Here is a 25667-nt window from a genome sequence, read left to right on the forward strand (position 1 = left end):
GTGGTAAAAAATATAACGTATTTAAGAGGTACCAAATATACTGATATATAATTGTTGGACTATATCCTTTTTCAAAGAGTGGAAATGGCATTGTTTTACTATCACTTTGATTCGCTTCCCAGGGAGCATGCCTGAATAGTACGCCATTTAAAACAATCTATTTCACGGTATGTTTTCTTTTTTCAAGGTTTTGTCTATAATTTAGTATTATTTAGTCCACAGAACATTTTGTGTATTTATGTGATATATTTTCACAAAATCAGATTTATATCTAAAACAAAATTGAGCTATTCACATATTTTAATTCTGCACTTAATTCACTTGCAAATGATTACAATACGTGGTGGTACCTCAAAAATTGATGAAGTTAGAACAATTTCGTTGCCTGGTTTTGATAAAAACGAGTTTAACCCTTTAAGACCCGAAAATAGAAAAAGTTCATCTTTTGAATTGTTGCAGGAGACGTTTGGGCATGAAAATGCAGTGTTGTTTTAATGTTTTAGTAAGTGTTTATAAAAATTTAGCCGTGTAGCTACATTGGACCTCGGAGAAACATAATTTTTCCAATACACCACAACCAAGGATTCATTTGGCATGTTTGTTGTGTGTTTCATAACACAAGAACAATAAATAATACAAATATTGGTTACACATAAACCATTTTTATGGAAAGGCCTTTATTTACAACAATTACTTTGATGTGCATGCGCATTCAAGCATGATAATCCCAAAACAAATCCTTCTCCTCTGTAAAAACAAAGACGGACATCACATTTCCTGCACATCATTTTTATACAGCCATTGCTGCGTCTTTTCTTTGATTTATTTGTGAAATGTCCAACCAGGTCTATGCATACATCAATTTGGAGGGTTGCACAGGGTTTCTTGGATGGAGTGCCATTTTGCATTTGGGCTCCCAGTGCCTGAAGATGGCCGTCCTCTCTTCAGGGTTCTGGGTAGAGTGTCCACCTGATTAGAACAGAATTAGTTAAGACAAGAGGCTGTAAAAGGGACAGTAGAGCATTGCTGTACTTCAAACAACTGAGGGGCACATGGCATAAAAGAAAAAATATGATTTGTGTGACTGTGAATATGGGTGCAACCGAAACTCAATTATCTTTACAAAGCCAGAATTGATCTCTGATGTACCTAGTAATGAATATAGGGTTCTGTCTGAGAAAAAGTTTACATAGATGAATAATTTAACTACCCAAGTATACAAGTATTTAAAAAGTATCCATCCATTGATTTTTTTTAACGTCTTTCCCCCATAAGACTTTCAATATTAGCTGTCTCATATAATAAAAATAATGCATCGGATTTATATAGTGCTTTTCTAGACACTCAAAGGCGCTTTACAATAGAATGGATACATTATTCATGCACTCACACATTCACTGTGGTGGCGGTAAGCTACTAAAGTAGCCACAGCTGCCCTGGGGCAGGCTGACAGAAGCGTGGCTGCCAATGTGCACCTACAGCCCCTCCGACTCCCACCAAACATTCACACCTTCCATACACCAGTGTGAGTAGCACTGGAGGCAATGTGTGTGAAGTGCCTTGCCCGAGGACACGACGACACATGACTTGGGGAGAGCGGGGATCGAACAGCCGACCTTCTGGTTACTGAACGACCGTCTCTACACCCCGAGCCACGGCCACACATATAGTACACTTTGTAGTGTAATTGTATGTTCATATTTCTCAATATGTTTAGTGGTTTGGAAACTGTATTACATGTAGTATTTATTGTATGCTGTAAATGTACATGCTATGGCAATGTATATGAATTTTTTTTTTTGTCTATACATACAGTATTGAAGAAAGAATTAAGGTAAAAGGGGTAGAAACTGACAAATTTATACTTTTCTTACTTATTTTCGAATGTGTGATTAAGATGGTAATTCCATCCAAAATTTGGGTTGAATACTATTTTACTTTGCTTTGGGCTTTTGTTTGTATGTTTGTTTGGTCACCACACAAAGTGTATTTACTTGTTAATGTTTGCTGGGGCTGGGGGGGGTATTTACAGTATTCGGTACTGGCTTGTGCCCAGTGGGCTCAACCCGGGTGAGGGAAAAAATGACATTACAGCGATTTTAACTAACAATCAACAGTTAGCTAACCTGTGGACAGTCAGCGAGCCATTTATGTTTCTCATACGTCCTAACTTGAAAGTCAAGTAAGCCAATTATGCGCATGCGCCTTTTCATTACTGCTTTACTAACAGCTTCTTTGTCATTCAAAAGGCGCACATACAGAAACAACCTCTTTTCAGGTTTTCGCGAGGAAAACAAAATTAAACAGGGATTTAAGACCAAAACAGTAGAACTAAGGTTTTGTATAATAGAGGACACATGATTTATTGAAGGGCTTGGGCATGCACTGCATTGATAGCTTATTATAACTGCTCGCCACTGCTGCCTACATAACATATATACAAACAAACATCAAGTAAACAATGCACACACACGCAGTCGAGTATTGTCGTAATTTAGGAGGGTAGATAACAGGATATGTAATATTGGTAGATGAAATGTAGATTGGGTTTAATCCCAGGGGTAATGTATAGATTAACCTCTAGAGTGAGACAGAAACCCTTCACTATGGTTCTTGTCATATTAAAAACGTCCACCAGATGCCACCAAAGTGAAAGATACAGTCACAAAAATACATATATATGTGCTGCTTGCCTGATAGATCAGCGTTTCTCAAATGGTGTACATCAAATTTTTAAATGTATTTTAAAAGTAGAATCAATGCAGGAAAAAAGACTGATCACAGCAGTTGCTCCCTGCCAGCCACAAAGAATGACAAAGATCCCCAGTGGATCATAAACCAAAATGTCTTAAAAGCGTCCCACTCAATGCATAAACACAAAACTCTTAAGTTCAGTGACACAATGCAATGTTCTGTCAGTCTTTGTGTGTGTGCGTGTGTACTGTGTGTATATATGTATGTATGTATATATGTATGTAAATATATATATGTGTGTATATATATATATAGATATTTATGTATATATATATATAGATATGTATGTATATATATCTATATATGTATGTGTATGTATGTACATATATATGTAAATATATATATGTGTATATATATATATTGTGTATATATAATGTATATATATATAGATATGTATGTATATATATCTATATATGTGTGTATATATATATGTGTATATATATATAAATATGTGTATATATATATGTGTGTATATATATATAGATATGTATGTATATATATATGTATGTATATATATATAGATATGTATATATATATAGATATGTATGTATATATATATATATGTATGTATATATATATATGTATGTATATATATGTATGTATGTATATATATGTATGTATGTATATATATATATATGTATATATATATATATATGTGTGTAAAAAGCCAACTCTAACATCACATCAAGGGTTTTACAAACCACTTTTGCTGCATCTGGGACACATGTGCATGCTTCAACAATCAGAAGAAAAGTCAGTCGACAAGGCTTTGATGGAAGGCTTGCAAAAAAGATCGAAGCTGCCCATCTCAACTTTGCCAGCGTGTACCTGGACAACACTGAATCTTGTGGACAGATGAGTCAAAAAATGTAACTGTTTGGTCACAACTAAAACAGTCATGTTTGGTGAAAAGTCAACACTGCATACCAGCATAAGAACTTTCACCCTAGAGTGAAGCATGGGGTTGAAAATGTTAAATTCTGGACTGGCTTTTCATCCTCAGGACGACCTGGACATTTCCACATAATCCAGGGAATCATGAATTCCTGGAACATAACCTCAAGCCGTCCTTTGTGAAGTTACGTCCTGGTAGACGATGGATCATGCAACATGACAATAATTCAAAGCATTCCAGCAATAGAACCAAGGAATGACTGAAGAACAACAAGATTCATGTTCTGGATGTGCCCAGTCAAAATCCTGACTTAAATTCTTTCAAAATACTGAGGCGGGACCTGAAGCGGGCAGTTTATGCTAGACGCCCACCCAACCTCTCTCAACTGGCTGCATTTTGCAAGGAAGAGTGGCAAAAATTCCCCCAAATTAGATGTGAAAGACTGATAAATCACTAAAGAAAGTGGATGAAGTTATCTTCGCAAAAGGAGGTGCAATGTCTGATTAAGTGAGAGGTTCACATAGTTTTGCACCCATGAAATTAGTTTTTCTTAAATCAACAACTTTTGTTCAAGAATAAATGACAGTATTATCATTATTTTTGTTCAAGTCCATTATTTTCAGTGTCAGCATTGTAGATTTGGGTATGACTAAACATTTAATAAGGTTATTTTAATATTTTTAGACAAAAAATCTTACCATGCCTGCAGGGTTCACAAACTTTTGAGCAGGACTATATATATATATATATATATATATATATATATATATATATATATATATATACACACACACATATGCCCACACCGCAGACATGTTGGCTAATGGTACATTAAACACCAAACGAGGGTTGAGCTTTTTCTGGCAGTGAAATTGCACTTTATAGTCAATGGAGTTCCTACACGCAGGCGCGGATGCGTGCGGCGGGAAACACTAGATGCAGCACCCTTAAAATTCGCACATTCACATATTTACCAACGTTTAAAAATAAATAAATAAATTTGTTTGCACCAGCTAATCGGCTTCGGGAACGGACTGCAAAGTCACACACAGCGTCCTGTACAGGTCTGTCACCACCCGGAGATAGCGGTAAGTGTTTCCGTGTTTAAAACTGTTGGTAGCAATAGTGCTCGCATTAGCTAAAGTATTTAGCACGGCCACCGAGAAGCGAGGTGGACACTCACCCCCGCGTTTGCTCTTCAATTCAAACAGACGCTTGCTTGGAGCGTTTTTTTGCTTGCGTCACCACAACATCCTATTTCGGCCATATTCTTTCGGCTTTAATTTGATTTCGACTGAATGAAATTTTTGGTGGCCGAATATTCGGTTCATTACTATATATATATATATATATATATATATATATATAGGTTGCAGAACTTCATGCTTTTCAGTTGCAAAGATGGTACTAGTCTCATGTACCTACTGCTTTCCTAGCCAGAGTTGCTGTTTCAGGCAACCCACTGCCTGGGAATGCAGTGGTTTAATGAAGTGGATCCTATGTGTGGGAAAGTTGAAAAGTTCCTTTGTCCCTGTCAGTGTGTCCGTTCCCCGTTTCCTGATCTCTATTGCTTCTTTTATCCATCTTTTGTATTTTTGTTCTTCTGTTCCAATGATGCTTGTTTTGTCGCAGTCCATGATGGGGTTTTCTCGTTTGCAGTGATCTGATATGGCGGATTTTAGGTTTTCTTGTGTGGCCCTTTCCTTTTCTGCTCTGGTGTAATGTGATGCTGTTTGTTTGTCACATTCCTTTTGGTGTTCTTTTTTTCTTATGTTTTTGTTATCTCTTTTGTTTATTTTTATACCTAATTTTTGCCTTTTTCTATTGCCCATCGTGGATATTGACACTTTTTTAGTGCTGTTTCTATGTGTTTTTCTTCTCTCTTTCTGTCCTCCATGTCCGTAATAATGCTTGTGGGTTCAAATTATGTTTTAACAACAGACAGTTTGTGTGCAATGGGATGTTCTGAGGTCCAAAGTAGATACGGGTCCGTGTGCGTGGGTTTCCTGTAGACTGTGGTCTTGATGCTGCCATCCTGTTTGTGATGAATACTTATGTCCAAAAAAGCGAATTGTCCTTGTTGTTCTTCCTCATGTGTGAACTTGATATTTCTAGTTTTGTCCATTGTGTTGAGGTGGTCTGTTAAATCTTGTGTATGTCCTTGTTTTACTTTTTCCAGAATGTCATCCACGTAGCGTTTCCATAATGTGGGTTTATAGTGTGTCGGTGCTTTGGTGATGGCCCTCTCTTCCAGGTCCTCCATGAAGAAGTTGCTCATGATGGCTGAAAGAGGATCTCCCATGGCAAAACTTTCCTTTTGTTTGTATTTAATGTTTTTATATTGAAAGTATGTGGATTTTGCTACAAAAGTGAGAAGTTGCATAATGTCCAATACTGATAAATGTGCGTTTTTTGAGTGATTTGTCTTGGGTTAGTCTCTCCTTCACTATGTGGAGGATGACATCTACTGCCGTTTTTGTGAATAACGGTACTACGTCGTGTGATATTAATATTTCGTCCTGTTCTAGTTTAATGTCTTTGAGTTCCTCTACCAGTTGTTTTGAGTTTTTACAATGATGTTCAGTTTTTCCTAGGAGGGATTTGATTATGTCCACTAATGTTTTGGAAAGATTGTAAGTGACTGATGCTGTACTGTCTACTATAGGAGTACCTTGTTTGTGTATTTTGGGAATGCCATACATCCGCGTGGTAATGCTGGCCGTTGGTACGAGGCTATTATATGCTTAGGTGGTTATTTTTCCTGCTTCGACCAATGGTTTTAATAATGATTTAAGTGTTTTTTTTTCTTTTCCTCTGTTGTTGCTTTTTTGTATTATTTCGTATGTGTCTCTATCTGCCAATAAAGTTTGCATTTTTTTTTTGTACATATATGCATCCATATCAACTGTTGTCCTACCTTTATCTGCCGGGATGATGATAATTGTGTTTTCTTTTTTTAGCGTGTCTATGGCTAACCTTTCTTGTTTTGTAATGTTGCTCTTTGGTAATTTGTTGCGTTTGAGTATGCCTGTAATTGTGTTTCTAAGGTCCGCTTTTTCACCTGGATCCTGTATTTTGTTGCATGCTAATTCTGTCGCTAGTATAAAATCTTTGTGCGGTTTCCTTTGGGGTGTTATGGTGAAATTAAGTCCCTTTTTTAGTACATGTTCCTCGGTTTTTGTTAGCGTGCAACTAGATAAGTTTGCTAACCATTTTCCATTGTTCGTTGAGCAGTCAAATTTATTTTTTCTTTCCATCAATGTGTTCAATTTGTTTATGTGTCGCTGTTTTATATTCTGAAATTATTTTTCATATATTTGTTTTAGGTGGTTTATGACCTCATCTTGTTCCTCTTGTTCCATAGGATACATGCATTGAAAAGTAGCCAGTTCCTCATCTGTGTTGCATTTTAAGATTTCGATTTGTTGGACACCATTCTTATTCTTTCCTATACTAACTCCCTTTTCGCTTTATGAATTATATTTGGTGCATTTCTCGTGTGTAGTGGGTTTCTTATTTCGAGGCTTCGTGGTGTTATTCCCTCATCTTTGCACCTTAGGTTGAATCTCAGGTGGTTGTTAAAATGTGCGTCTGTTCTTTTTATCTTCTCCAAACGGCGGAAAGCTGTGACACATTGTTGTCCGTATCGTTCACTTAAATGGCAAACAAAAAATTTATCTTGTCTACAAATCTATATTTTCCTGTGGTTTTTATTTTTAAGACAAAGAAAGGTGCTTTAACTGACAGTTGTGACGTGTCTTATCAGTTGATGTTAGATTTGTAGACAAGATGAATTTTTTTTAGCCACCCCCTTTTTCTTTTATCGCTCAGTTCCTTAGACCCCAATATTAAATTTGGCAGAGTCATCTTTTGTTGAATTACAGTTACAAATCCTTAATAAAAAAATATACTAGTTTCCTCCTGTAAAGATTAAGCATATAATTTAAACATGTATTTAAGGAAAGTTGTAAAATGTCTTCTTGTTTATGTTTAACACATTTCAAACATCATAAATCATGCTTGTTCTACTAAGTACTGTCTCAAATGTTCTCCAATTTCGCTACTGTAAATATATAGGATCGTATGCAGAGAAATGTTTCTTGGGAGGAGTAATATGGCGGCCTCGCGGCTTCAAAAGTCTTGGCCTATCGACAATCCAGTAATATATTCTTGCACGCTTTCCGTTAACTCCCTATGGCTGCGAAACAGTGCCACTCCAGACTTGGCATATACATTATGCAGCTGGTAAACGTCCTCAGCATATTCTTTTCTTGAACCAAACTGAACCGGAACGATTCACAAAATCCACGGTTCGGTTTTCGGTTTTGTGCTCACAGTTTTCGGTTCAGTATGGTATGGAGTGACTTTTAGAAAAATCTATTATGTCTTGGAGTTCAAAATGAAATTGTATCATATCCACAGCTAATTACTGTTATTATTAATATCGTTGTTGTACAGTTTTATTCAAACTATTATTATTGTATTTATGCCAGTGGTATATAGTGGCAGGGGTGAGGGCTTCTTCTACAATTTCTGAACTCTCTCCCAACTAAACTTTTGTTCCTCTTTTTTTCGCCTGGCCTGGCCGGCAAACCTCCATTTCAGGTAAATCGCTCCACGTCTCAGACCAAACTCAGACCGGCTGTAAGTGCAAATTTGCAGACATTAACCAGATTGTACAAATTGGTGCGTCCAATTTGGTTGAGCGGTTAGTTCACTTTTGGTCCCATGTTTGCCTGATCAGAGAAATTCCATCACCTCGTTTAATACTGTTCCTCTTTAGTTGATTTTTCTTTATTTTATCCTTCTTCATTCTTGTTTTCACTTTCCTATCACAGTAGTTAGAATTTTGCTTATTTTTAAGTTCCCAAGTAGATTAGAAAATACATGTGATTGTGTACTGTGTGTGTGTTTTAAAAATGTATATTTTGGAAAAAAACTCACATTAAAATGTAACAACCTTTTTAATGAGGTTATCTGTTATTCGAATAAACGTATCTAAAAACCATCATAGTGCTCCAAAAGGCGAACTCAAGATTAATTTAAATATCAAACTTGAGTCTTCTACAATTAATGAATTAATCAATTATTATTGTAATAATAAATGTACCCAATTTACGTTTAAAGAGTGTGATATGCTTGAGAAACTATGTTAGTTTTCGGGGCCAACGAGTAATTGTAATGAAATGTAGGTGATGTGTTATTAATCCAGAAAGGTCTGTCGAGTGTCTCTCCAGCAATAAACCACAGCATCTCCTCCAACAGGGAAACCATAGAATTTTACGACAAGCTGTTGTGATTGGTAATAACATACAGCTGTGACCATGAAATCAGGACTTAGCTTAATTAGCCACTTTGAAGCGGAGATTTAATACTAAAATCTTTCACAAAATACCAGGGGATCTAGAGCTAGTTGATGATAATCCGATAGCCATGTCTCTCGTCTCTTACATTTTCCATCTTAATAAATGTGGCATTTTGGGCAGAGAGATGAGACCTAGCTTCCTTTGGATCTGTACTTTCATGAGCCAGACAAAAATGCTGCGGTGCAGTGCCCTAAATTCCTATTTTTAGGATGAAGTACAATATGACACATGCATAAAAATAAGAAGAGTACATATAATTTTACAGTATTATTATGTTCGTCTTTGCCTCTCTTAAACTTGTATTATATTGTGTTGCTGATTTGCGTGAGGCTTTGACAGTTGGCCTCGACTGTAGATCTTGTAATCAAGAATTTAACATGCGCACGTTCTATACATTCATTTTCTATCCCATTTATCCTGTTAAGCGTCACAGGAAAGCGTAAATCTATTCCTCTTGACGTTGACAGCGGCTGGATATACTCTGAATTGATCATCCATCAAATTCTGTGCTGACAAAATGCTTCCTTACTTAAGTGTTGGAACAGTTAGGACCAATGACTTTATTTTTGCTGTTGCGTAAAAACTGTTGAGTTTTGTTAAAGAAAAGATAAATATGAGACAAGAGATCAACATTTGTCTTTTATTTCAAGATATTTGTAAACACTCAATTTTAGACTAAAAGCACCTTTTGTTAAACTCGACACATTTTTCATGTGAACAAAACTTTTGGAATATGCGATTAGATATTTTTGAGATCTAAACTTTCCAATTTTCTAAAGTGCGTTAGCCCTTTAGTATTCAGAAACGACTCACATAGGGTATAAGGAAATATTTGGGTCCTACTGGAAAAAAAAAAGTGAATTGTTTCAAAGTAAACCTTCTATGCTCATAGTGCTTGTTTAATCTCCCAGAATTGCGCCAGAACTAATTTGACCGTTAGTGACCACCAGCAATGTAACATGAGACCTGCTGGCCGATGATGAGGCATGAACGGACTAAATCAAGACTCCACTCTGAGGTGGAATTGGCTGAGGTCTCTGCGTTCGACCTTTTGAGCTCAGTATAATGCCTTCCCCAAGCAGCATTGGGAGGGCCTTTAATGAAGTGCTCTCAGATGGAAAGGGCTTTTTCCACAATGCTTCAATCACCACAAACCCCTCACCACTATGCCTCCGCCCCTTCAAGTTTTGAAAAACGATTTTGCTAAGCCATTCTCACCACCCAGACCTATTCAACAAACTTGTACACCTCAATCCCACTCTTGTGAACTCCTCTTTCCCGTTTGTTTTTCCTTTCTTTCCTGGCAATGTTTTGTGAAGCTGTTACCACTAAACCAGCAAACTCATGCTTTAATCCTTCTCCTGATAATAATGACCGGGTTACCGGTTTTTTATTATTATTATTTTTAATACTTCATAAGGACTGACTAGAGACCTGCAGGTCCCAGCTCTGTGGATATTAGACAGTAACCTAATTTGCACTCGCTGTATGTAATGCACACCAGTGTTAAGTAGGAGGGAAGGAAGCTACGCAGGTCACTGGGAGCCTGCTGCATTCTGGCGTTGGTTGTGTAAAATGGGGTTTGTGTTTACATTATGACATGAACACCTTGAGGAGTTGAAGGGGCAAAAGCAGGGTTTAAGTAGGAGTAACGAGGTGTTGCTGGACCTGTTTTTTAGACTTGAATTACGTCAGAGCTCTTGGTCATTGTATCACTCTCACTTCACACTGATATTGTAGAGAACGCAATAAAGCATTTGTGCAAAAATTAGGTAAGAACATAAATACTGTAATAGTAATATTATACAGTACATAAATAGAGGCTGCTACTCAGCCTGGGCTCACACCACCAATATAATGGAGGTATTAGTTAAGTAACTAAGGATACTTTGTTTTAGGACACGCTAACGCATATATTTATACAGCTTACATAATTGTCCCTTTTTCCTGTGGTAAGCACTGGGCAAATGCTATATAAAGCTAAATGTACATTAAAATGTTTATGTTTTTCCAATATTTTGCTATTTTATACATATCAAAATGTAAGAAATACTTTATATATTTTCATTAAGAAACAATTTATTTAAAACACCGTAACTAAAACCACTTCTTACTAGAGTTGGGTATTATGTCTGATTTGAAGATGATTAATGCAGGAAGGTCAATGGGGTGGAACTTTTGCATCTAAATTGCACGTTGATTGAGATTGAACAAGGGATTATGAACGCGGACACGCGGAAGGCTGACAATTTTTACACAAGCTTGTGCATTTTTTTTTTCATTTTTTTTTTTTTAACTCTGACCCCTGTGTAAGAATGCCTCTTGAATGCCACAAATGATTGTGGTAGTACCCGGTATTTATAGCAAGTGATTGACGTAAAGCCCTTTTACCTACACCAGTTTTGTAAATTAAACTATACACATCTCTTGTCATTGTCCAAGGAGGAGAACGTTATTAAAAATGGACTGATAAAAGTAAAAAAAGAGGGGAAAACAGTCATTTTCAGTAGGCTTGACAAATTGACCACACACAATCTATAACTATTTTATGATGAGAAATATCCAGCCTTTCAAACTTTTTATACAGTAACAATTCCCCAGGTGTTGCAATCAGAGTATTTCTTTGTTTAACTCAGCTACGCCTCAGCTACAAGAATGACTCAGCCGAACACACATGGCCAATGTCAGCCGTAATTAACTTTGACAGGGGCATTTAGCGGTTGTAATTCAAATCTGATTCAGAGAATCTTAACCCTGAAGCCTGTCAAGTCATTTAAAATGCACTGGAACACTCATGGTCCCAATCAGGTCTGTGTTTGTGCGGCAGCATACTGATGTGTCAACTAAGCCAGCTAGGGGTGGGGGGAACACTTTTTGTTTTTTTTGTTTTTTTACATTACAGTCCTCGATGGGTGACCTCTCGTCTGGTTAGCATGTCTGCCTTAGTCAAGAAGGTCTGGGTTTGAATCTTTGCTAAGAACTCCCCTCCTGCATTAGTTTGTCAGGTTGACTTTCTCTTAAATTTCAAAAACATACAATATGCATGGTTAACTGAAAACTCAAACTTATCCATAGATGTAAATGTTAGCAGAAATTATTTTCTACAAAGTATAATGTGCCCAAAATATGCAACATACTGTATTTATATTATGGTCAAAATTGGGTTGATCAATGGGGTTGAGCTCAAATGACGTCAAGTTTGGCTAATGCATAAGGTCCGAACTTTGAGACAAACAGAATAGCGACGCATGTACGCATCATTTTGGAAGAGGACAACGTCCCAGGCATGAAATGTCAACATGGTTGAATTGACAAACACAGTGTGGAACTACTTAAACGGTGGTTGACATGCAGAGACCTCTAAGTGGGCAGAAAGAAAGCAGTTTTAGTAGAGGTAAGATTTAATGTTCCTTTATTAATGTGATCAAAAACACTGAATCTCATTCCTCAGACTAATCAGTAAATACTTATTTATACACATACATTTTCTGAGATTATAAAAAATTGTTTGAAAATGTTTTCTTTTGTGATCAAAAGCAATGATTTGAATATTAATTAAGCCAATTTGGCAATAGTTTTCAAATAAACTTTATTAAAATTATAGCAACTTTTGATCAATCCATATCAATTTCACACTTTATTTGACCATTTATTTTAAGTGTGAAATTGAAAAAAAAAATACACGCTTATTACCCCCTTATTTATGAGCAAACCACGCCCACTTCCGGTTTAGGCCACGCCCCTCTGGATACAGATACAGATCATTTAGATGGTTGAAAATATACAGATAGTGGCTCATCCCTAGTAGCTACACTCGGGGTGGAACTGTTCACAAATTCTACAGTTCAGTTTTCGGTTTTGTGCTCATGGTTTTTGTTTCAGTTCGGTATGCAGTTTTAGAAAAATGTATTATGTCTTGGAGTAAAAAGTGAAAGTGTATATTATTCACAGCTAATTATTATTATTTTTGTATTATCGTTTAAATTATTATTATTCTATTTATGCCAGTGGCATATAGTGGCAGGCATAACAAATAACTGCTCTTCAATTGGATGACAAAAGGTAAAACCAACCTGTTTGTGTATCCGTCTGTTGCCATTCATACAACTTGCCTGCAAATACTTGTATAACAACTTTGTGTTCAACTATACATGCCCTGATTTCACACTAAGTACATTTGTGACTAAGATCATTATTTCAGTATGCAAACATTTTATTTTAGTTTGCTGGTTTACCGTGATGTTTTTCTTATGCAAAATAAGTGCCACATTTTAGAATAAAAACTCTCAGATCAAATTACAATTATAGAATTATAAAATGAAATTATTTAATAAGTCTTATTTGATAGACATAAGACAAAAATGTGTCATGATTCATATCTAATATGGACAATTATCTTGTGTATTATTATTGCTCTCTACATGATGTGTGAATGTGCTCGGCTCATATTAGTACGCCACCTTAATCATCTCTTCATTCACGTTCTTCATTCACCACTACACTGGATTTCCAATGAAACAGACAAGATGTGCTTTAATTGCAGACTTCCACCTTTATTTTGAGGGGATTTACAATACGGTCAACATTTGCCTCCGAGGGCAATTCACCAATCCGCAATACACCAATCCGCAAATATAGGCCCCCCTCCCAAACCCTAACCGAGATGCGCTGCTTATTTTTCTACCATTGACAAATAAATCAACGCACATATTAAGTGTGTGGGCTGCACATGGCACCCACTAAGCTTGGGGATTTCAACCTCCATCTCTTCTAAAACACTTATTAGTGATTGAAACAGGCTTTCACAAGTGTGCCTTACGATTGGCAAACAATTTACAAAGCGCTCTTCAATGCAACCATCTGGTGACACAAATCTTAGTATAAATAGGAAATGTCAACACTAATGGAGAAATATTTCACCATTTTCACTTTACCAACAATTTCAGATAGCACTTTTTTACCTATCAGATCGATAAATTCCTTACACATATTTAAAGATAAATATGAGGGTCATCCACTTCAGCATTTCCATATTTTTCCATGTAGGATTTCCAAAAAAGGGTAAAATTGGCTTAACAGTTTCCCAAATTATCATTGTGGACATCACATCATCATTGGTGGATGCTTCCTCTAAAAGCCAGTCCCCACTCTCACAAAAAAAAAGCACATAAGACCAGTGCTGACATTCAAATTTCAGAATCCACCACACCGTTTTCAGCTGACTCGTTAAGAAAAGCTATCATGGCCATTCATGCTCACGTAATCGCTCATCTGCTTGTTTCCAATCACTAAATCCTGATGCAGAAAATGCTGATTTTAGCTTTATTTTTACCCAAAAAAACTTTGCATGCAAAGCAAAATTTGTTGCCACTTTGAGGGGAATTGCACAGACATTCTCTTTGCACACTTTTCCCCATTAGTAAGTGTTCGTGTAAAGTGCGTTCTGGAGAAAAAACATCTCTGGTGTTTAAAATTCTAGCCAAGTATGCACGCACCTTGTCTTCAACAACTAAAGGCTGTCCCCATCGAGCAGGATGTGTGTCTCCTCCCCCGGACTGGCCGTCGCTGCAGCTGGTCGTGGTGGTGGCCGCAGCGACGGCGGCTGCCTCAGGTGTAGTCGGGGCGGCCCGATTAGGACCGTCTCACCTCCCACTTCCTCTGCTCCTTCTTCGCCAAAGCCCGTGTTTTTGCGTCTTAAAAACCCAGTGAGCTTGGGAATTTGGCCCATGAGCTCTTTTTCCTTTTTAACCTTTTTTTTTTAGCGCCACTCTTAAACTTTTTTTCCGGTGACATAGCTGTCTGTCCTCGCTCGCCTTTAACTGTATTGATATCCCCTCCTGGTGGAGTGGGCGTGGTTATTAAATTGGTACAGTGGCGAAGTGACTAACAGGAAGTTGAACAAGTGACACAATCGTATATGAAACTGTTAAGACCTCTGATAGGCCCTCTCTTGGGACACACCCTATTACGACCACAGCGATGCACAGAATCATCTGCGGCCGCAGGTTGGTCATCTCATGCATGATTGACAGAAAAATCAACAAATTGTCTTTTTTTTTTTTATTATTATTATTATTTTTAATAATGATTCTGATAGGCCCCTGACGACTGTAGGTCTCTGGGCTGCAGCCCAGGTAAGCGGCCTTGCCAATCAGATGTCGCAAGTCAGAAAGTGTTCGGGCGTAATAGTCTCGTATGTGGTTGGAGGGCTACGGGCGTTGGCTAGCAACGTGCTATGCTAGCATCGAATATCCTCGGGTTGAACCAAGCTTCCGTTTGAAACAAAACACCTCAGTCATGAACATAGCGATTTTCAGCTAGTTGTAATTCCAACGTCCGTTTCATGTACCAGAAAGCTTGGCGGCTGTACCCACCCTGCTGCAATATGATTGGCTGTCGCATCACTGGAAGGCTATGACGCACATGCCATGAGGTATCACCGTAACCATGGACGGCGCCATATTGGGTTAGCGGAGCTCATGAGGGGGAGGGGGGGGGGGGGCTGTGTGAAAGGACCAAACGGAACACAGACGGACCGAACAGAAATTAAACTATTTAACTGATCGGCTTTAACAGTTTTCAAAAACAGCTCCAGCCCTAAGCTACACCCTGGCGTGTTCCAGTCCCACTGTTGCCCAAAGTGGAGGAGGAATTAAGACTAATGGAAGCAATGAGCATAATTGAGAAGTTAACACAACCAACTCAATGGTTCCAATTGTGAAGAAGAGAAATTAACCCAGAATATGCGTTGACTTAAAGAGGCTGAATGAATGCGTGGAACTAATTGTAAGTAATTGATGATCTTCTCTCCAAACTAGCAGGAAGCACTGTCTTCTCAAGGCTGGATGCCGCTCATGGTTTCTGGCAAATCCCCCTGGCGAAGGATTGCGCACTGCTGACTACCTTTATCACTCCACTGGACATGTATTGTTTTAAAAGGCTTCTGTTTGGCATCACAGCCACAACTAAAATATTTCAAAGTAAAATGTCAGACCTCCTACAAGGGCATGCTGGTATGATAGTCTATATGGATAAAAAACACAGGAGCAGCATGATGAGAGACTCAGCAAAGTGATGGAGTACTTCAAGAAGTCTGGCCTCAAGCTCAATAAGAAAAAATGTAAGCTGTCACAGCCCAAGTTAAAGGTTTTTGGATCATGTCTTGACCAAAGATGGCATCAGACCAAACCCAGCAAGAGTCGCTGCCGTCAAAGGAAGGGGGTGTCTGACAAGTATTGATGAACTACGGCACTTCCTAGGTATGGTGAATTACATTGATCGCTACTTATCAAACCTGTCTTCAGCCATTAAATGACTTGGTAAAGTCCAACAACTCTACCTGGGGTCCTCCACAGGACCAGACCTTTTCAGCTGATTTTGTCTTCTACCCCAAAACACCGACTGTTGTGAGCGCCGACGCGAATAGCTATGGCCTCGGAGGTCTCCTATTGCAGGAGCATGACGGGGTACTGAAGCCAGTGGCATTCTGTTGCCGAACCCTAATAAGAGCACAACAAAGATACGCCCAAATTGAAAAGGAATGATTGGCTGGAGTGTGGTCTTCGGAACGCTTCTACCAGTATCTGTGCAGCTTAGAGTACTACAAGCTCTACACAGACCTCAAGCCTTTTGTCTCATTGATCAACTCAAAACTTAAACACAACACCCCTCTGATGCCAGTGTCTTCTAATAAGACTGATGAAATTCAACCCCATTGCTGTGTACGTTCCAGGAAAGAACCTGGTTGCAGCTGACACACTGTTGAGGCGCCTGTTGCAGAGCACAGAACCGAACAACCTGAAGCATTTTTACATTTTTGGGGGGGCCCGAACACTTCTTCAATCTAAATCTAATGTTCTTCAAGCTGAACAGTGGCATTGCGACAACTGCAAAAGTGCTCAGAAATATTTTCTGTCACCTAAAAGCGGCAGTATATCATGAAATCTAAAAGACAAAGGAAAAACAATGGTGTAGTTCTGTGTGCATTTATTGAACTCAAAAGTTCATTAGCAACAAAGCCGAACGCCATTTCTGTAGACAACTATGTCCGAAGGAATGACCCAGCCCTATTCATCTGTGAGTGGTGTTGAAGAAAATAATCTTTTTCTTTGCGTGTTCGTTTTCTTTCGGGTAGTGAGAATGTTGATTATCTGAATACAGGCTGGAGATCGGTGAACAGTTCGTTCGAAGGTTTTATTCTTACAGAATATTCCGGACACAAGCAAGTTTACAGACAAATGGCTGCATTCTTCTCGCAAGTGTGTAGTTACAGCGGACTCACAACATTCTTATACTATCTTGAAGGGGCGGTACCACAACGCCCCCTCCAAACAGCCCACCTGGAGTTCACCGGCCATGACGATAAGACTTTAAAAACATAATTGATTACAGACACTTCAACCACAGACAATGGCCCATTGTTGTGGAACTAGATGAGATCCCAGTCATGACGATAAGACTTTAAAGACATCATTGATTACAGACACTTGGCAGAAATTGCGACATCACTCACAAAGACACATAAGACACAGATAAAAGTTCTACTGAGGAAATACAAAATTAAAACAGTTATGACAAAATCTGGGCATAAGACCCTCTTCAATCTCTCTTTCGGACTCAAAAGAGTCCGACTCAAGCAGATAAACATTTCAGAGAAAAATCCCAGCAGGATCTTCGTCCTCTTCGTCGGATGCCCCAACAGTGGGCTCCTTTGGGGGAGCGATAGTCAGGGTTGTACTGAGGGGCTTCCAGAGATACCAGATTGGCATAAAAGTCAATATGAGAAAGAGTGTCGTGATGTAGCAGCAGATGGAGATGCGTTCCCACTTCGAAGCCATCTCAAGATGATGTTCTTGGGTTGAAGAAAAGAGGGCGTTGTCAGCTTCTTCAGGACCTTAGGGTAGACTACCTGGTCCCAAAATGAGTCACCGGGATTATTCTGCCCGTATAGTGTGACTCAACCTTTGTTGAATGATGTCAGTGGGAGCCGGCTTGCTTCTCGGTTGTTGCTGGGTGATTGCCTGGTGCAGGAATGATGGCTCCAGCCGGTGTCCTTGCCAGTCGGGTGGAGGAGATGTGATACCACGTATCACCTTTTCCGTGCAGGCGAACTGCAGAAGATGTCCTCTCCGTCACCTTGTGGGGTCCAGTCCACCTGGGCTCAGACCATTTTCGTTTAATCAATTTCAACCATACATATTCACAATCATTTATTTCTGAAGGAGCATCTGGTAGTTTTTTTGTTAGCTGGGAGAACGTAAATATTAGTTGTTTGAGTTCTGGAGGTCCTGGAACGTGCGTCTCTTCCAATGGAGCTGTTGGAGCCGGAAATGGTCTGTTGGTGTGACATTCAAACGGAGTCCAGCCTTTGGCTGAGTTTAGTGACATTCGCAAATTCATTAATGCAACAGGAAGAGCTTATAGCCAATTACAATTTGATGAGGCCAATGCTTTAGCCAATTCTTCTTTAATATTTCTATTCATTCGCTCAACCTGTCCTTGGGATTGGGGATGATACACTAAACCAAATGTACGTTTTAGCCCCAATGCTTTTTCTACTGCTTGTAGATGTTTGTTTTTGAAATGGGTTCCATTGTCTGATCTAATTTTTCTGGGAAACCGATGTGATGGTATGTAATGATTAATCAGATGTTTTACCACGATATGTGCTGTTTCAGATTTGCAAGGATATGCCTCTGGCCATCCTGAAAAGGAATCCACTATTACCAGCAAATATCTGTATCCTGACACTGGTTTTAGCATGTCAGTGAACTCCATCGAAACCACCTGACGTAGTAGCTGTAGCTGAGTAGCTGTCACGTCCGAATCGTGAGTGCCCTGGGGAGGTTTAGATGTAGGCATACTGTTATACCTGTTGCAAACACTGCAGTCCTGCAGTTCACTTTTAACAATTTGTCTCATGAACGGATGCCACCAGGTGTGTAATCGTCTCAATGTTTCTTCCACACCAACATGGCATATTCCATGGGCTTCAGAAATTAGATTTTTCAATTGTTTACATTTACCTTCTTTCTGCCATATACCTGCTTCATCTTTTTGTCCCCCTTTGGACATCCACACACTCTTTTCTTCTGGACTTGCTTTTTCCTGCCACAACTTAACTGTTTCTGTGGTTACTTCTTGTCCTTATCCTAATTCACTTTCGCTCACCATCAATTGTAATGTTGGGCTGTAGCCCGCCGCTTCCTTTGCCGCTTTGTCTACCGAATCATTTCCTGCTGACACAAAATCATTATTTTTTGAGTGTCCTTTATATTTTATCACAGCTACTGCTTTAGGCAGTAGTAAGGCGTCTTTTAAAGCAAAGATGTCTTGATGGTGTTTAATAGGTGTCCCTGTTGCAGTCATGAAGTAATTTCTTTGCCATTCTGCCATGGCGGTGTGCACAACTACATGTGCATACGTGGAGTCAGTGTAAATGTTCACAGTCTTTCCTTGTGCTAGCTTCAGTGCAGTTGTTACAGCCACTATTTCTGCTCGTTGAGCTGACTGTGGCCCTGTGAGTCTCTCTGCCACTATCATGTCAAAAGTTGTTCCTATCATTTGTGTTACAGCAAAATCTGATTAGAGTCCTTTATTGCCTTTAAAACAACAGCCGTCCGTAAATAACGTCAAGTCTGGGTTGTCCAGTGGTGTGTCGTAAAGGTCTTTTCTCAGTGAGTTTTCTTCCAAAATTCGCTGAGTGCAGCAATGGGGTTGTCCTTCCAACAGGCCTTCTGCCATGTTAATTCCTTCATGTATAAACAAAATGTGGGGTTGTGTCAGGACTGATTCAATCTTTCTCTGTCGTCCCCCTGTCAGGTTAAAGACTGTATTAACCGCAAAAACAGGGCATTTAAGAACCAGGACAGAGCCCAGCTCAAACTGGTTCAAAAATAACTTAATCACATGCTTAAAGAAGCAAAAAGGAAGCACAAAGAGACTATAGAACAACACTTTGCTGCTAACAACTCCAAGGAAATGTGGGACACCATGAGGAGGATCACCAACTTGACTCCTGCTCAAAAAGGTCTCAGCACCCTAAATGACCTCCAGAAGGCAAGGGAGCTGAATGACTTTTATTTAAGATTCGAAACCCAGGACTTCTCCTCTGAATGTGGGGAGGTCCATTTCAGTGAATGAGCAGGACTCAAGGCTGGTGATTCATCCCCATGATGTCCAATCTGCTTTTAGGTCTGTCTGCACAAAAAAGGCCTCAGGACCGGATGGGATATCTGCCTTTCTGCTAAAATCCTGTGCAGAGGAGCTCACAGCGGCATGGCAGCCCATCTTCCAGAGATCTGTGGACTCACACTCCATTCCCATTCTCTGGAAAAAATCAGTAATCACCCCGGTTCCTAAAAAACAATGTCCTGTGGTCAATAATGACTTCAGGCCTGTGGCTCTAACTTCTATTGTCATGAAGTGACATATATATATATTTAGGAGTGTGTGTGTGTTTATGGGTGTGTGCAGTCCTCATGTATGTACTTCTCTACACATGTATACTTCTGTGAAGATTTCTTATTGCTGCACTTCTTATTGAACTTTAATTTGATCTCTTTCTATTCTGTTGTTTTATCCTTACTGTAACTGCAGCTGGACGGAGTCCAGGAAAAAGTTCCCCACGGGGAAAATAAAAGTATATCGTATCGTATAGTAAATGCTTGGCTGGTTACGTACTGCACTGTACTGTGTGATGTACGTACTGTTAGCGGGTGATGTAACACAATATGAGATGTTTTCTGAATCAGGCGAGCTAATGCTGAAGCAAAGGCTGCACAAAGAGGATGACGTTGTTCATATTTTTTAAGAGGCGTTGACGCATAAAGGCAAACATGTCTTTCACCTATCGCCCCCTTCTGATAAAGAACAGCAGAAACACTGCTGTTTTTTTTCAGAAACATCCAGAAAGAACATCTTGTTTTAGTCAGGGATGACAAGAGCCGCAGCTGATGACAAGAACTGTTTAAGCAGAACAAAAGAGTTTTCAGCGGCTGGAGTCCAAAAAAGAATATGTGATAGGTTTCTCATTCCTTTTTCATGAACTAATTGTCTGAGAGAATGAGTCAGTTCCACAAAATCCGGGACATGATGTCTGGAATAGTTGCAAAGACCCAGAAAAGCCAACATTTGTTTGACCTTTGTTGGTTTGGGATGGTGCAAGATGTCATCTTTGTGTGACGGAGACATACCTGTTCCATGTCTCGAGACGAGCCGACCCAGGAAAGAAACCTGAGGTCGAGCAATTTGGAGTTTGTCTCTGGAGCACTTCAAACCTACTGAAGCCAGATGGCTCAAAAGGAGCTGTGTAGCTTGAAGGCAGGACGCCTCGTTTGGTGCAGCTAGTAGTAGGTCGTCCACATACTGCACCAAAAGAATATCCGGAGGAAGTTGGAGAGGTGACAGCAACTGTCGAAGGTAATTATTGAAAAGTCCAGGAGACAACACAAAACCTTGAGGAAGACGGGTGTAGGAGTAACACTCATTATTCCACGGAAATGCAAAATACTTCTGCATAGACGGGTCAAGAGGAATACAAAATAATGCATTAGCAAGATCAATGCAGGTGAAATGAGTGTGTAATGGAGTGATCTGTCGAGTGAGGATTGGGCACCGGCAGGGTAAGGGTCATAACTACAGCATTAATAGCTCTTAGATCATGTACCATTCGAAATTTACCAGTATTTTTCTTCTCTACTGGGAGAATAGGAGTATTGTAGTTAGACCTATCAATTTTGCAAAGAACCCCTGCTTTTAGTAACCCTTCAATAGTTACTGAGATGCCAATTCATCCTTCTTCCTTCATGGGGTACTGTGGTACACAAATGGAGTTGGGTTTCATTTTAAAAGTTACTGGAGTAACATTACATAGGCCCACATCAGTAGGGTCAGTAGACCACAGTGTAGTAGGTAAGGATTGCAACATGTCATCAGCAAGCTCGCTGTCAGATAATTCTCTTCCATGATGTCGGTCCAAAAGTTGGTGTTCTAAAACAGACATGGATGCGAATAAATCAGATTTAATCCAATAGGCATCAAGAGATTTGGAATACAGCAAGTCTGTATGTAAAGAGGGTTGCCAATCAGTTGCTTGTGTGCAAGGCAGGACAAATGGGCCCAAATCTTTCGCCGTGTGCTGGGATGACACCATCAGTGAAACATGAGGATGACACGGAGGCATAGATGGATCAGGTGTTTTGCCATCCTATACCATTGTGATTGTTCTTCAGTCAGAGCAACTGAATAAGCCACACCGGGTTTGCCTGCAAACAGATCACCCACACGCAACTCCCAGGTGTTGTCATCAATTGGTCGGAACGCTTCACTGTACATCTCATCACCATATCTGTCATAGAAAAGGGTGCAATGCATACAGTCAGATACCATATCATACGATCTGAGATTACGAACCCAAGAAGACCAAAGAGTCCACAAATTCTCAGCATCCCTCCAGCCGGAGGAATCAGTGTCAATTTTTGCCCAGTAGATGTCAGCAGTGGCGCAGGTCATGGCGTGTTGAGGCACCACTGGAAATTGGGTGGAGACGTTGCAGGCGGAGTCACCAGCGCAGTAATAAGTATGTCCATCTGGAAACTGAAGAGCTAGCCCGTCCGGGCTACACTGGATCAACGGAGCAGTCCTTATGAGAAGATCTCTTCCCAAAAGATTCACAGGACAGTTTGGTGCGTACACAAAGGAGTGAAGCAAAGTTTGTGTGAAACACTGGGTGTGTACAGGAGCTGTTATATGCAGGATAGTTTCTTCTCCCTTGAATCCAACTAATAAAATGCCTTCGGCGGTGAGGGAACTATCAGGTGGCAATGCCATAATGGTGGAGTGACGAGCTCCGGTGTCGACCATAAATGGTAAAGAAGTTCCTCCTACCGTCAGTTCAATCATAGGTTCCTGCAGACCTTGGCATGTGAATTCAGGGCCCCATCATTGCGGAAACTGTCCACCAGATGGCGGCAGGAACTGCTGGTTTGGCACAGGCGGATACGACTGCTGGGGTGGAGCTTTGCGCTGTGGAGCGGTTTGTGAATCACGCCCCTCGGCTGGTTGTAGCCGCGCCCTCCTTGGTGACGCCTGCCTCCTCTGCCTCTCCAGCCTTGTGGGCGTTGACGACAATCACGAGCCCAGTGTCCAGTGTGGCCACAGTTGTAGCACTGGTTCCGGCCCATGAATGGACCTGACTGATACATAATACACTCAGACATAACAGTAGGTGATGAGGTAACAGTAGAAGCCAGAGGAGCAATATTCTCCTCTTGTTTCCTGCAACAATCAACGTGGGATCTAACATACCCCAAGGGTACATAAACTTTCAAGCACAACTTTACACTGTCACAGTACCCAAAGCACTTTACATTAAATCGTTCACACTCACATTCATACACCAATTGTGTGAAAAAGTAAAATTATTTAACTTTACTTATTACTCACCAGCGTTTCCGTTCTATTTATTCAGCGGCGGCGCCCCGACATTCCTAAATTGTAGCCGGATGGGTGGTGAAGACGACCAGACAGCAGGGCTCGACATTGTGACCTATTTACCGCAAATGCGGTTAACTTTACAGTGTTTGCTGGTTAAAAATTATTATTTTTTTAAATAAAACATTCGTTTTGCTGGGTGCAAATGCAACAGATCTTTGAGGCATAACTCGTTCGTATCAAGTGCATGGACAAGTCAAGATAGCCACCTCCCGCTGCCTACTGAAGGGCAATCAAAATAAATGGCTACCAACTAATACATGGACGTCAATGCAATAGGGTTGGTAGGCTTTTATTTAGAAAAAGCCCACGGTGGTGTGTCTTCTAACTTGACTCGTTACGGTCCACGGTATTTTGTCTTGTTACGGTCCACGGTATTTTGTGGCCATTTGTGGGGGTTTTCCCACCCGTGTAGTTGGGAGCGACGACCAAGATCAACACAACGGCATCCCGAAATCATATCCAATCACTAATTAAGTACGCCGTCATTGTATGATACGGCTGGCATACGTCTCTGGCGTTAGCAGTTAGCCGCTAATGGGAATGTAAAGATTGACATCTCTTGCGAGATGTGTGGTGCATTCAACATTTCATATGCACAAAGAAAGAAGTCCATCAATGCATTAAATGTTTAAAAAAAAACGCAAATATGTAAACAATGTGGGCTTTCTCTCAATCTATAAAAAGCTGACATACTGTATATCAAGAGGAATGATGGGGGTGAAATCACTTTATTATTTTACCTAATTACAATCAATGGTACATCTAGTCACTTATGTTTACAATACCTAATCTTTTTTTTTTTTTTTTTTTTCTTAAAGAGCTCAGTATTGTTCATTCGGAAATGTCATCATCATTGCTCTTTATTTATTTTTATTTTTTATTATTCACACTCACATATATATATATATATATATATATATATATATATATATATATTTTTGTATGTGGGTGAGTATGTGTATGTGCGTGCGTGCGTGCGTGCGTGCGTGTATTTGTTAGCTCACCAAAAACATATTAGAAAAAAATCCCATACCGTTCACCTAAACCGAACACCGCCGTCAGGAGACCCGAGGGGACCAAAGAAAACCAAGGAAGGTGAAATCCAGCACCGACCAGACACCACCCACCGGGCCACCCACCAGAATTCTTCCCCAATCCAAGAAACATCTAAATTCCAACAAATCCAAAAAAAAATAAAAAATCAGGGAGACCGAAGGAGAGACTGAGGGAAGGAAGGAAGGACAGACGAAAACGAGTGAGATCCACAGACACCAGCCTCCACCGATTCAATGACCTGAGGAGGAAGCAGATTGTGTCTGAGTTTCGGTAGATGCTGGTGTGGTGGATCTGGCATGCATGAAAATCTCCACCAAAGAGGGGAGCCGTCGACCCCTGCCAGGACAGAGCAAGCGCAACACCTCAGGGCCCCCCAGGCCGCGGCAGCGCCAAAGGACGACCAACACGACCCGCGCCCCCGACCCAACGCAGCAGGACGGGGCACTGCAGGCCCGCCAGGCATCCCACCGGCCCCCAACCCCAGCACCCCCCACGACCCCCCCGCCCCCATCCACCCCCGCCATCCACCTCAACCCAGCCCCAGCCGCCCCCAAGTCCCCAATCCCCCAGACACCCCCCCACCTCGCAACCCCCCCCCCAACAAAGCCGCCCCCCCGACCAACCGGCAACCCCCCAACCCCCGACCCCCAGCCCCCGGGGACCACCCGCACCCAGGCACCAGCGCCGACGAGGGGCCGGACAGCGCAGCGGAGAGGGCAGCCGCGCCCACCCCACCCCCCGCCGCGTGGAGGGACGGAACACCGGGGGCAGAAGGGGAGATGGGGGCACCGGAGGACGGCCGACACCCCCGAACCCCAGGCCCAGCGGGGGAAGGCCCCGGTCGTCACCCCAGCGTTCTTTGTGAAAGTTAACCCCTGTTACTGAGTCCGCCAGCTCGCCGACTGGCGAACTCTACCCCTAAACCGTGAATGTGACCCCACCCAGTGTATATACAAGTGTGTGTGTGTGGGGTGCGTTAAAATTAGGAGCAGGTTAACCGGAACCGAGGGAAATGATATTCCCACGCTCCGATCCACCCGCCTCCCAAGCATGTTACTGAGTGTATGTGGTGCATTAAAAAAAAAATAGATAGGGGGGGG

The 25667-nt window shown here is 40.6% G+C and overlaps 1 pseudogene; it reads right to left on the reverse strand.

Moving 5' to 3' along the window:
• Window positions 1–21805: 21805 nt before the first annotated feature.
• LOC147163308 (uncharacterized) lies at window positions 21806–22917 on the reverse strand (annotated as a pseudogene).
• Window positions 22918–25667: the final 2750 nt, after the last annotated feature.

The sequence above is a fragment of the Leptonotus elevatus genome, chromosome 14, assembly GCF_054856555.1.
Source record: "Leptonotus elevatus isolate MCC_2025b chromosome 14, RoL_Lele_1.0, whole genome shotgun sequence".
Taxonomy (NCBI): Eukaryota; Metazoa; Chordata; class Actinopteri; order Syngnathiformes; family Syngnathidae; genus Leptonotus; species Leptonotus elevatus.